This window comes from Calidris pugnax, unplaced genomic scaffold, assembly GCF_001431845.1.
Source record: "Calidris pugnax isolate Ruff unplaced genomic scaffold, ASM143184v1 scaffold20, whole genome shotgun sequence".
Taxonomy (NCBI): domain Eukaryota; kingdom Metazoa; phylum Chordata; class Aves; order Charadriiformes; family Scolopacidae; genus Calidris; species Calidris pugnax.
Window position 1 is genome coordinate 20,748,371 of NW_015094510.1, and position 11,042 is coordinate 20,759,412.

An 11,042-nucleotide genomic window follows, 5' to 3' on the forward strand; every position below is an offset into this window, starting at 1 on the left:
CGCCTCCCGGGCTGCCCGTGGGGCTGCGGGCCGGCGGCCACCAGCGCGGCGGTTGTCGGTCGTGGGCAGCCGCAGGCCTCCCTGTCAGGGAGGTGGCCCCTGCTGGCCTCCCCTAGGAGCCTGTCGGTGAGGCGCCCTGGGCTGCCCCCCGCGGCCGGCCGCCCTTCTCGGCCGGATCCCACACTCTCCAGCCTCTGGTCTCGGCCCTGACTTTCCCGCACTGGTCCCACGCTGTTGTGTGAGGAAAAGCGTATGGATGAGGGCCTTCTGAGGTGGGGTTTTTTAGGAACTTCAGTCTTAGCGAGTGGTCAGGTTTGAGTGAGGGTGCCAGAGGCTGTGCAAAGGCTACTGAGCTGTGGTCCCCTTGGGCATGGGGAGGGAGGGGAAACACGGGGGTCTGCCAGCCTGGGAGCTTGTGTGCCGCTTGTTCAACGAGAGGGCTATTTTTCCAGAGTTCTAGTACTTGCACTTAGAGTTCTTGGTGGTGGTGTCCCATACAGAGATGGGATTGTTCAGCCTGGAGAAGAGAAGGCTCCGGGGAGACCTTATAGTGGCCTTTCAATACCTGAAGGGTGCCTATAGAAGAGCTGGGGAGGGACTCTTTGCCAGGAGGTGTAATGATAGGACAAGGGGAAACGGTTTTAAATTGAAAGAAAAAAGATTCAGATTAGATCTCAGGAAGAAATTTTTTACTATGAGGGTGGTGAGACACTGGAACAGGTTGCCCAGGGAGGTCGTGGATGCCCCATCCCTGGAAGTGTTCAAGGCCAGGCTGGATGGGGCTTTGAGCAACCTGCTCTAGTGGGAGGTGTCCCTGCCCATGGCAGGGGGGTTGGAACTCGATGATCTTTGAGGTCCCTTCCAACCCTAACCATTCTATGATTCTATGTCCAGTCGGCAGCAGTCTCACCGAGCCCCTTGGTTTCAATGATGCCTCATGCCAATGGGCATTTTTTTCAAGTCTCCCCAGTATTGTATCCAAAAATACAGAAATACCTCCTATGTCTTGAGGAGCTCAAATTATTCAAATAGCTGTTTGAATAAAGTTGTATGTATTTGCTCTACATGTGCTGGAGATAATCCATCCCTGTTCAAAAACTTGTTCTGTCTTGGCTTCGTAGGGACTGTCATCACGAAGTTGGAATTTTACAACAGGTTTTGTCCCCTGGTCTTAGAATCCTATTCATCCTGTCTCTTCTGTAACCCCAAATTTAGGGATTTGGCTGGATTGGCAATGTCCTCCTTATATCCAGCTTTAGATAATAAACTGCATAAACACAGTGAATCAGCAAGACTGGAATGCTACATCCTCCAGGATTACAGCAGCCACTCTAAGCTCCACCAAGAGAAGAAAGAGAAGACCTCAGCACTGTACTATGAGATGCATTAGCTCTATGTACTTGTAAACACAGTATGTCATATTTGCTTGCTTGAAAGGTCCATAGGTGCTTGATAGTATGCATAGCCCAGATGCCTAGACATGACTGAAACAGTGGGGAGCTGGGAATCACAGTGCCAACATTATTTCAGAAAGCTGCAAAAGATGAGGAAAAGACCCAAAAGATTGGTTATGGGAAGAGAAAGCACCAAGTTTTCTTGGAAGGAAATTCCTTTACAATTTGTCACCATCCACAAGCAACCTTGTGTGACTCGGAGCAAAGGTATACTTTAATTTCATATACTCGTGGAGGGGCCAAAGGTTCTGTTCCCACCAGCACCACAGCAGAACTAGCAAAACTGAGTACACATGCGCTTAACTGCTTTACATCTGTCAGCCCATCTTAGTTTAAACCCCCAAATAGGGGTATTTTAGTGAGGTAACCAGACAGACTTTTGACTGAAGTGGATGAGAAGCTCTTGTATATCACAGGGTGAGTTCTGGGCACAATAACTTCCAGCTAATGGATAATGATGAGCTGATGGAGTAGCGTGTTTTGAATTGCGCTGGGTGTTTCTGTCCTTGGCTGAAGTAAGTATTATTCCGGAAGCTTTTAAAATTATTCTCCAGAAAAACCTAGACAAAATCTTTAACTTTGAAATGAAAGATTCCATTGTTTTACTTTGCCCCATTTCCCATAAAAAGAAGCAAAAAAGCCAATCCAAAAGGTAAACCTTTTGACTATGTAGGAACGTTAAATTGCTGTTCAGTCTACAAACCAATCAATTATGCAAATGTTCAAGTTAGGCTGCCCAAAACTGTTCATCTTGATTTCAGAAAGGAATATTTCATGTTCATAATGATCCTATCTGGCAACCAGGTAACCTCTTAGAGTTTGGAAGTCCTCAACTTCGTGTAAATGTAAGTTATTTAATAATACATGTAACTATTTTGGAAAATTCAAGAACACATGACCTTTTTCACAAAACTGAAACCCAGGCCTAGAACTCTGTAACAGTCGCTGAAAATTGTAGCACCCTTAGGGGCTAACACCCAACAGTTCTCGTCTCTGTTATTCCCATATCCATATCTATATGGTGAGGCATGTTGCTACAAATAGTATAGTTGGCTGGAAGCTTCATGCTGGCTGATAGGTTGACCAGTTTTCCTCTTCTGATTCATCACATTGCTGCTGCCTGTTAGATGGGTAGGGCGCCAAGTTATAATAGCTTTTCTATGGTTAGGTATATTAATTTGCATCTCTCCCTGCTTACCAACTTCTACAAATTCCAAAATAACTGTAACTTTGAGATTCATCGTTACATTTGCTTAAAATTTGACAATGACTTAAAAATCTTTGTGATGGAACAGATGGACCAATATCACAACCACATAAACTTCCTTTCTCTAGAGAAGTGGGATAACAAAATATGGCTTGATATGTTTTATTATCCGTTCTGTACAGCTATCCATTTTATACTTCTGTTATCCATTCTATACTTCATTCATGGAAGACTCCATGATTTTACACATGTACCCAAATGCTGGGGCAATTCTTGACTACAGCTATTCCATGTACAACTATCAATGAGTTCCTCCACATTGAATTTCTGATACAAGTTGCAATCATGAGTTGTTTAGAAGTTGTATTTGTGAAATCCTTCTTTATATAATTCCCAATTTAGGACTTGAACTGTCTGACTGCCATTTCCTCTGCTACAATCACATAATATACTGTATCTAGTTTAGAAAGAAAAAGTCATTTAAAAAGAATCTTTATGTTTAATAGGAGAGACTTCCTTTAGTTCTCAAAACTCATATTTGGCTTTACCAAGAAATTTTTACAAAATCATGTTCTCTTTATTTTTATAATCTGGAACACTACTGAGAAGTAGCTGTCTTCTCTAATCAACAGTGTTTGGTTTTGGTAAGCAAACTTTCATTGATGTGAGCCATTCATGAACTCGTGAACATTATTGTAGCACTGGCATTCTGAAAGAGCAACAGATTTGTAACACTGGTCTCAGCTCTGTAGTAATTGCAGGTCTGGTATTCATTTGCTTCCATTTTGACACCTCAAAATATTGAAAATTAAAATAAGAGTATGTACACTAGAAATGCTACAGAATATGTTTCATTTCTTTTCTTTAAAAATAATGTTTGTCTTATCTTGATATTGAAATATTCAGTTCAAAGACTGAATTTGTCAGTGATAATTTGTCAGAGACCAATTGGGTCTTAGTCCAGCATGGTGTTTTGCATTAGCAAATCCCAATATTTGCATAATTATCATAGAATGGTTCAGATTGGAAGGGACCTTCAAGATCATCTAGTTCCAGCCCCCCTGCCATGGGCAGGGACACCTCCCACTAGAGCAGGCTGCTCAAAGCCCCATCCAGCCTGGCCTTGAACACTTCCAGGGATGGGGCATCCACAACTTCTCTGGGCAAGCTGTGCCACTGTCTCACCACCCTCACAGTAAAGAATTTCTTTCTAGTATCTAATCTAAATCTCCTTTCATTCAATTTAAAACCATTACCCTTTGTCTTATTGCTACACTCCCTGATAAAGAGTCCCCCTCCAGTTCTCCTGCAGGCCCCCTTCAGGTACTGGAAGGATGCTGTAAGGTCTGCCTGGAGCCTTCTCTTCTCCAGGCTGAACAGCCCCAACCCTCTCAGCCTGTCCTCACAGGAGAGATGCTTCAGCCCTCTGATCATCATCTTGCCCTTGCAACATCAGTCACTGACACAGGCAGTGTGGCAGAGGACAGTATGTGTGGAAAGATGCTATGCACTCCTTTGTCCTTCACAAAGACAAGCCTGATGCCAGGATCTGATCTCGTTCCTTTCTGTACCTTTCACAACGCTTGCTCCCCACTGAAATGAGATAAAGCATTTTTGTTTCCAGAGCATGCCTTTGCTTCACCTGTAATAGATGACGGGAGGTTTCTTCCATGATAGTCTTCACATTTTTTCATTCTCCTTAAATGCCAGAATGTGGTCTCAAATATAATTTCAAAAACTGCAGAAAAAGATACGTATCCATGTTCCTATACATGCAACAAGCAAACAGATGGGGGAGAAAATAAAACTAATGAATAATTGTTTAAAGGTTTGACAGAATTTTTATTTCAGTTGTAAAATAAATTGTAGCAATACTACTTCATTTTTTGGGTAAAAAGATTATGTAGTCATTCAGCTGAGAAAGCCTGAAAAAACATGTTTTAGAAGACAGACTCTTGGCTACAAATAATGGAACTACTTAAGTGAACAGGGACTGCTTTGTACAGACCTATATTTACATTAAATCTTAGAAAATATATATATTTTGTCTTTTAAAATAGTGAAATGATGTAGATCAGAACTGAACCATTTTTGAAAGAATTAGAGAATTTTCATTTATCTGCCACAGTGGCATCAAAATACTGCTTGCTTTACCATGTCCATATGAGGACTCCTGTTGTGTTTAATTAGACTATTCTCAGGAGTAAGGATAATGTGATTTGTTCCTGTGCCAGGCTCAGGAAGTGCTATTAGCCTCCTTCTCTTGAAAACCAGGATTTCTTAGAAGTTTAAAATAAAAAGCTAGGAAACACAAAATGAAAGGCCATCACAGCATCTAAACTTGCCCTGCTGTGCATATGTATTGCACCAAATAGTTCCATTCACTGTTTTTAAACTTCTACACAACAGGGTACATTAAAGCAGAAGTAAAAAACCCTGAAGTTAGAATTTTCTTGCTACTCTAACTGTAAATGATTTCTACCTGCTTTTTCTATAATTCATTTTATTTAGTCTTGAAAGAGAAAATACAGGGGAAAAATACCTTGTATATATTTCCAGAGGCAAGTTTTGTTATACCCTGTGCAATTTCAGAAACACTGTAACAAACCTTCCATGTGAGATTATAAACATTTCAATCACAGTGAAGCAGATGAAGCCAGTATGACTTCACTAAGTTATTTTGATTTTTTATTGCAATAGGTTATCCAAATAACTCGGTTGTGATATAAGAAAGATGTCATTAATATACATATATGAAATCTATGTTATTCAAAAATAAATTTCTCTCTGCTTTTTACACTCTAAGCAGTAAAAATAAAATAGACATTATATTTGTTCTCATGGTTGTAAATACTTCTGGGAAGAATTCATTAAATGTAAGCTTTTAGAGCAAAAAGAAGTAATAGTCTGAGAGGTAGTTAACAGTAACCAGATCCACTTAAATATTACTCTTACTTTTAAATGAAAATATGAGTTCAAGTTATCTTTTTCTTTTGCTTAATTGCATTCATTATGTTATAATCATAATAAAAGTTGCATAGATATAAATAGCAGGATTTGTGATATTACAAAAAACATACAGCATAATTTGTTATGGTAATGCAGAGTTCTTATGTTCGTGGCCTTAAAAGGGTTTATTCTGTGATTGATTCTCAAATCTTGCTTCAGAACCAGGAATTTGAGCTGTGTAATCAGTTCAGCCATTTTATTCTTATCTTTTTTATTTTTTACAAACTTAACCATGAGAGTTTTTTCACTACTGAAATGAATACAGTAATTTTTAATACTGAAGTTATTATTAGGTCAATTATTATGAAGGTCAATAATTAATATTGACCTCTTTGTTGATTCTCTCCATAACTGATTTTTCATTTTATTATTATTGATATCTCTTCTCCTTGATCTGTAGATGCTTCAGTCTATATTACTGGCTCTTGCACAATGGTGATTTGGTACACAATGGTGAAATGAGTACCCATGAAGTTCTATTTTCTAGACAACAGTAAGTCCCTTAAGGAAAATCATGTTAGTCTCTCCTCTCCCTATATTCCCTACTCTTTGTTAAGCACACCGTTTGCATACAGTGTACCAACCTGCCAAATAACTTCAAGAATTATCCTCTGACATTCATTACAGTGTGGCTAATTCATAAAGAAATCAGTCCATGCTGCCATTGTTAGTTCAAGGTACTTTTGACAACTAGATTTCCATATGCTTTTTTAGCAAAATATAATTTTTTTATAAATTCCAAATTCTAATTAGGGTTAAAAACATGTATATATTACAAAATTAATTTAGGTGTCTTAAAAATGATACAACAAGGAAGCATTTTTTTAAGTTCCATATGTATGAACTAAATTATTGTTATTTTTGGCATTTTTATTTTATTGCATTTCTAGACAATAAATTATGATGGAAATTAACTTTTGATGGAAACATTCTCTCCAGTAGTACCACAAAGTAATTGTTGCTATTATGCATGTCTATTTGTTGAAGAAAAAGACCTAATTCATTGGCAAATGATGCTGATTCTATATGCTTCTGCATGTTTATTCTTCAACAACTTGGAACCAAAAAAATGCTTAGACAGAAAGGATGCTGGTCACACACCTTTGTCTATATACTGCAGTATGACCAACAACAGGAGACAAAAAGGATCGCGAGCTCTCATATCTCATTAGAAGCATTTTCCGAAACAGACACTGTTGAATTATAACTTTAAGGACTTAATATTTATAATACCCCAAGTTATAGAGATCAGTGGAAGATTTAAAATTGATAGGCTAGTTTATGTCAATTTATATGTGTTTGTGGCCTAATTTTATTACCAGGGAACGCTCAACAGTTTACCAAAATATCACTGATATTATCAGCAGGGCCTTACAGTAACTATTAGTATTATTCGACATTATTTTCCACTCTGTTCAGCACTAGTTTTCCTACTCAGTGCTTGTCAGGCTGCACCCAGAGTACTGTGTCCAGTTCTGATCCCCACAATTCAAGAAAGATGCAGACAGACTGGAGAAGGTCCAAAGGAGAGCCATGAAGATGATAAAAGATCTGGAGAACCTGCCCTGTGAGGAAAGGCTGAAGGAGTTAGGTCTTTTCTCTGTGGAGAAGAGAAAGCTCAGGAGGTACCTCATCACAGTATTGCAGGACTTAAAAGGCAGCTACAAAAATGATGGAGAATCTCTTCTCACAAGGAGCCACATAGAGAAGACAAGGCACTATGGGTACAAGTTGCACTGGGAGAGTCAACATAAGAAAGAAATTTTTTAGAGTGAGAACAATCATTCATTGGTACAATCTCCTCAGGAACGTGGTAGAGGAACTTGGTTAGACCAGATGATCTTTGGAGGTCCCTTCCAACCTAGGCTGTTCTATGACCCAGTGATTCCATGGTTATCTTCCTAAATTATATATTGAGCTAGTATATGTGTAACATTAGAAATAGTTTAAAAAAAAACCCACAAAAACAAACCACAAAACAGCAAACACCCAGTAAACATATTCATTATATTCCTGCAAAGCAACTAACTTCAGAGAAGTTTCATGAGTGAAAGTAAGTTCAGAATTTATCCAAGGGGATTTATTTAGTTGCTTGTTTGCTTGCACTAAAATGAAAACAAGGTGTTATTCTGGGTAGTTCTTTTTTTATTTTTTCTGACAGCACTGGAAAAAAAAAAAGCCATCATCTAGGAAAGAAAGAGCTATGATACACTTCTTCCTCAAGTCCCAAGTATTTATTTTTCCCTGCTGTCGGATTACCTTTCAGGATATTTATTAATATCGGCATAATGATTTTGACCTATGACTGTAAAAGAAGGAGTATGGCGCACAGCAAGGAAAAAGATGTATTTCTGAATGTTTAGAGTTGCCCCAAGAAAGCAAGTCAAAATTACCCTGTCATCAGAATTCCAGTAGGGTTTATGTTTAAGGTCGCGATCTTGAGTTAATTGTATCTTTCTTGAAGTAGTACTTTACACTGGACTGGTTACTACAGTTGAGATTTTGCAGTACTGTGTAGAGAGGGAAGATTATTTCACATCTGGCAGGCTACACCTTTTAAAGAAAAAATGCCCATGTTGTTTGCTTTTATTGCTGCAACATGACATTGTTGACTCTTACTCAGCTTGTGATCCTCTGTTGCTCCCGGATCTGGTTCTGCAGAAGTACAAACAGGCTGCATGAGCCACATCCTGTATTTGTACAATTTAGTATGCTGTCTAAAAGCAATGCCTCACACTTGTGTCTGTTCAATAACAGCCTGTTTTTCTCAGACCATTCCTACAGTTTGTCAGGATCATTTTGAATTCTAATCTTATCCTCCGATGTATACACAGTTGCTTCCAGTCTAGTGTTGTTTGCAGAATTAATAAATACACACTCTGTTCCATCATTCAGATCATTGATGCCATTATTATATAATATCAAACCTTGGTCACCCCTGCAGAAGCACACATGGCACTACTTTCCATGTGGGCAGGGAGCCATCAATACCTGCTCTTCATTATAACAAATCACATATTATCGTTCATCATAACCTTGTAATAAAAGTGATATACAGACCATGTTTCCAAGCCTTGCTTTCAAAATATGTTCTAAGACATTCCTAAAAGCTGAGCTGACAATGAGATGCATGACATAGAGTAATTTAGTCTGGCAGGGTCCTTGGAAGGTGATCTGGTCTGATTTTCCCTTCTCTGACCCCCCCAATTTTCAACACTGTGACACCTTAAGCACTTTGAAGTTAGATCCAACATTGAATGTAGGTTTCTGAGGAACCTTGTCCATTCAAGTTCTGAATATCTCCAGCGCTGAAGATTTTATAGCCTTTCCAGGAATCTTCTTCCAGTATTTGACCATACTTATGGTGTCTTTTTTCACTTAAAATGATCGGGAATTTGCCCTCCTGCAACTTTTGGTCATTGCCTCATATTTTCACTGTGTATATCCAAGAAGTCTGGCTCCATCTTATCTGTTTCCACCCACTGCATGGTTGAGGACAGCAGTTAGCTGTCACCTAGCCTTCTTTATTCAAAATGAACAAGCCACTCCTCATATGTCATGTGCTGTCATTCTCTAACCATCTTGATGGCCTCACTCTACCAGTTTGTCAATGTCTTTCTAATACTGGAGAGCCCCAAATTTGACATAATTCTCCAAATGCAGTCTTGCAAGTGCCAGCTAGAAGAGAATAAGCACTTCAACTAACCCACTGGCTATATTCTTACTAATGCAACCCGATTTGTGTTTAAGCTTGTGTTGCTGCAGAAATGCGCTACTTATTCATGCTTATCTTCTTGTCCTTTAGGTAACCCTAGGTCCTGTTTCAACAGATCTGCTTTCTAGATAGTCAGCCTGTGTCATTAGAATATTCTATCCCAGATGCGGGATTTTGTATTTGCCTTTGCTGAAGTTCATAAGACCCTCTCAGGCTCCTGAACATATTCCCCCTTCCTAGTAATTTAGTTGGCTGAGTTAAGGAGTGCGGCTGGCTCAGTCCAAGGTCAGCTCACTTGCTGGTAAGAGCTGTTGCAAAGCAAGATAGAAGTGAGGGCATTGCCCTCTGTTCCCTTGGGAACTGCTTTTAAGCTGAGGCTGTACTGCTCGCCCCTGCCTGTGCTACATTGCAGTTGTGTAGCATCTACATCTACACCTGATCTTGTACCTCCTTGATACTCACCTTGGCCTAGACCCACCGATTTGGCTTTAGACCTACCTAACACAGCATCAGACCTGCCTTGTCACTGCAGGCTTTTGATGTGGTCACTGAATTGGAGCTGGAGCTGTTCATTGTGTCCAAACCTGACCCTGATCCAGGTTTAATGACTCAACATTCTGGATCCTTGTTAGTGAGGTGCCCACCTTGCTGCTACGCTCAGCTCCCAGTTAATTTTCTCTTGCAGGGCAGCCAGGCCTTTCTGCTCATTGACAGGTTCCTGCCAGCCTGTTTCTCTCCACCTTACCCACTGTTCCTCTCAGCAGTATCATGCACAAAACTGAGAGTTCACTCCATCCCATTATTCTGGTCTTTAATGAAGTCATTCCTCCCTCCTGGAGGTCTGACTCCCTGGGCTTAGGACCAACTCAGAGGTAGCACAGCTGAGGGCTGTCCCCCTTTTATTGGTGGCCTTGAACAGAGTACTCCCAGACAGCTCTACAGGAAGGCCTCAGCAAAGAATGTCTCCTTTCTCTTGGGAGCTGCTTTAAGCTGCAGCTCAGCTGTTTGGCCCCCACCTGAGCTACAGCTCCTGTTGGATTGCAGCCACATCCATGCCTGGCCATGGACCTTGCTGATCCGGACTTGAACCCCGATACGTGGACTGATTTCTTGGCTTGACCTCAGCTGTGCCTTGCCACTACAGACTTGCCTTGCAATCACTGGACGGTGTCTGACTCTGCCTACCACAGCGAGACCCCACTAGCCTCATTTAGGTACTAAGGGACTTACTGCAAAGGCCCCTGCCCTGCTGGCTGTGTTGTCACACTCAGCTCCTGGCTCCCCATTCCTTGTGGAGCCATGGGCTTTCACTGCTTCCTTACAATCAACCCAAGTATCCATCCTTGAGGATTGCCACTAATAATCAGCTGCCAGTTGGACTTTGAGCTGCTGATCACTGCTGGTTGTAGTCCACTCATCCAGTACCTCTTTTTCCTGTCTACAAGGATACTATGGGAGATCATGCCAAAAGCCTTGCTAAAACCAAATTTAACAGCGTTTACTGTTCTCACCTTATCCACAGGACCTGGTAAGTCATTAAAGAAGGCAATCAAGTTGGTCAGTATGACTTGTTTTGATAACTCCACACTGACTGTTCCTAATCATGTTCATCTCCTTCATGTGCTGGAAAATTGGTTCCAGAAGGACTTGCTCCACA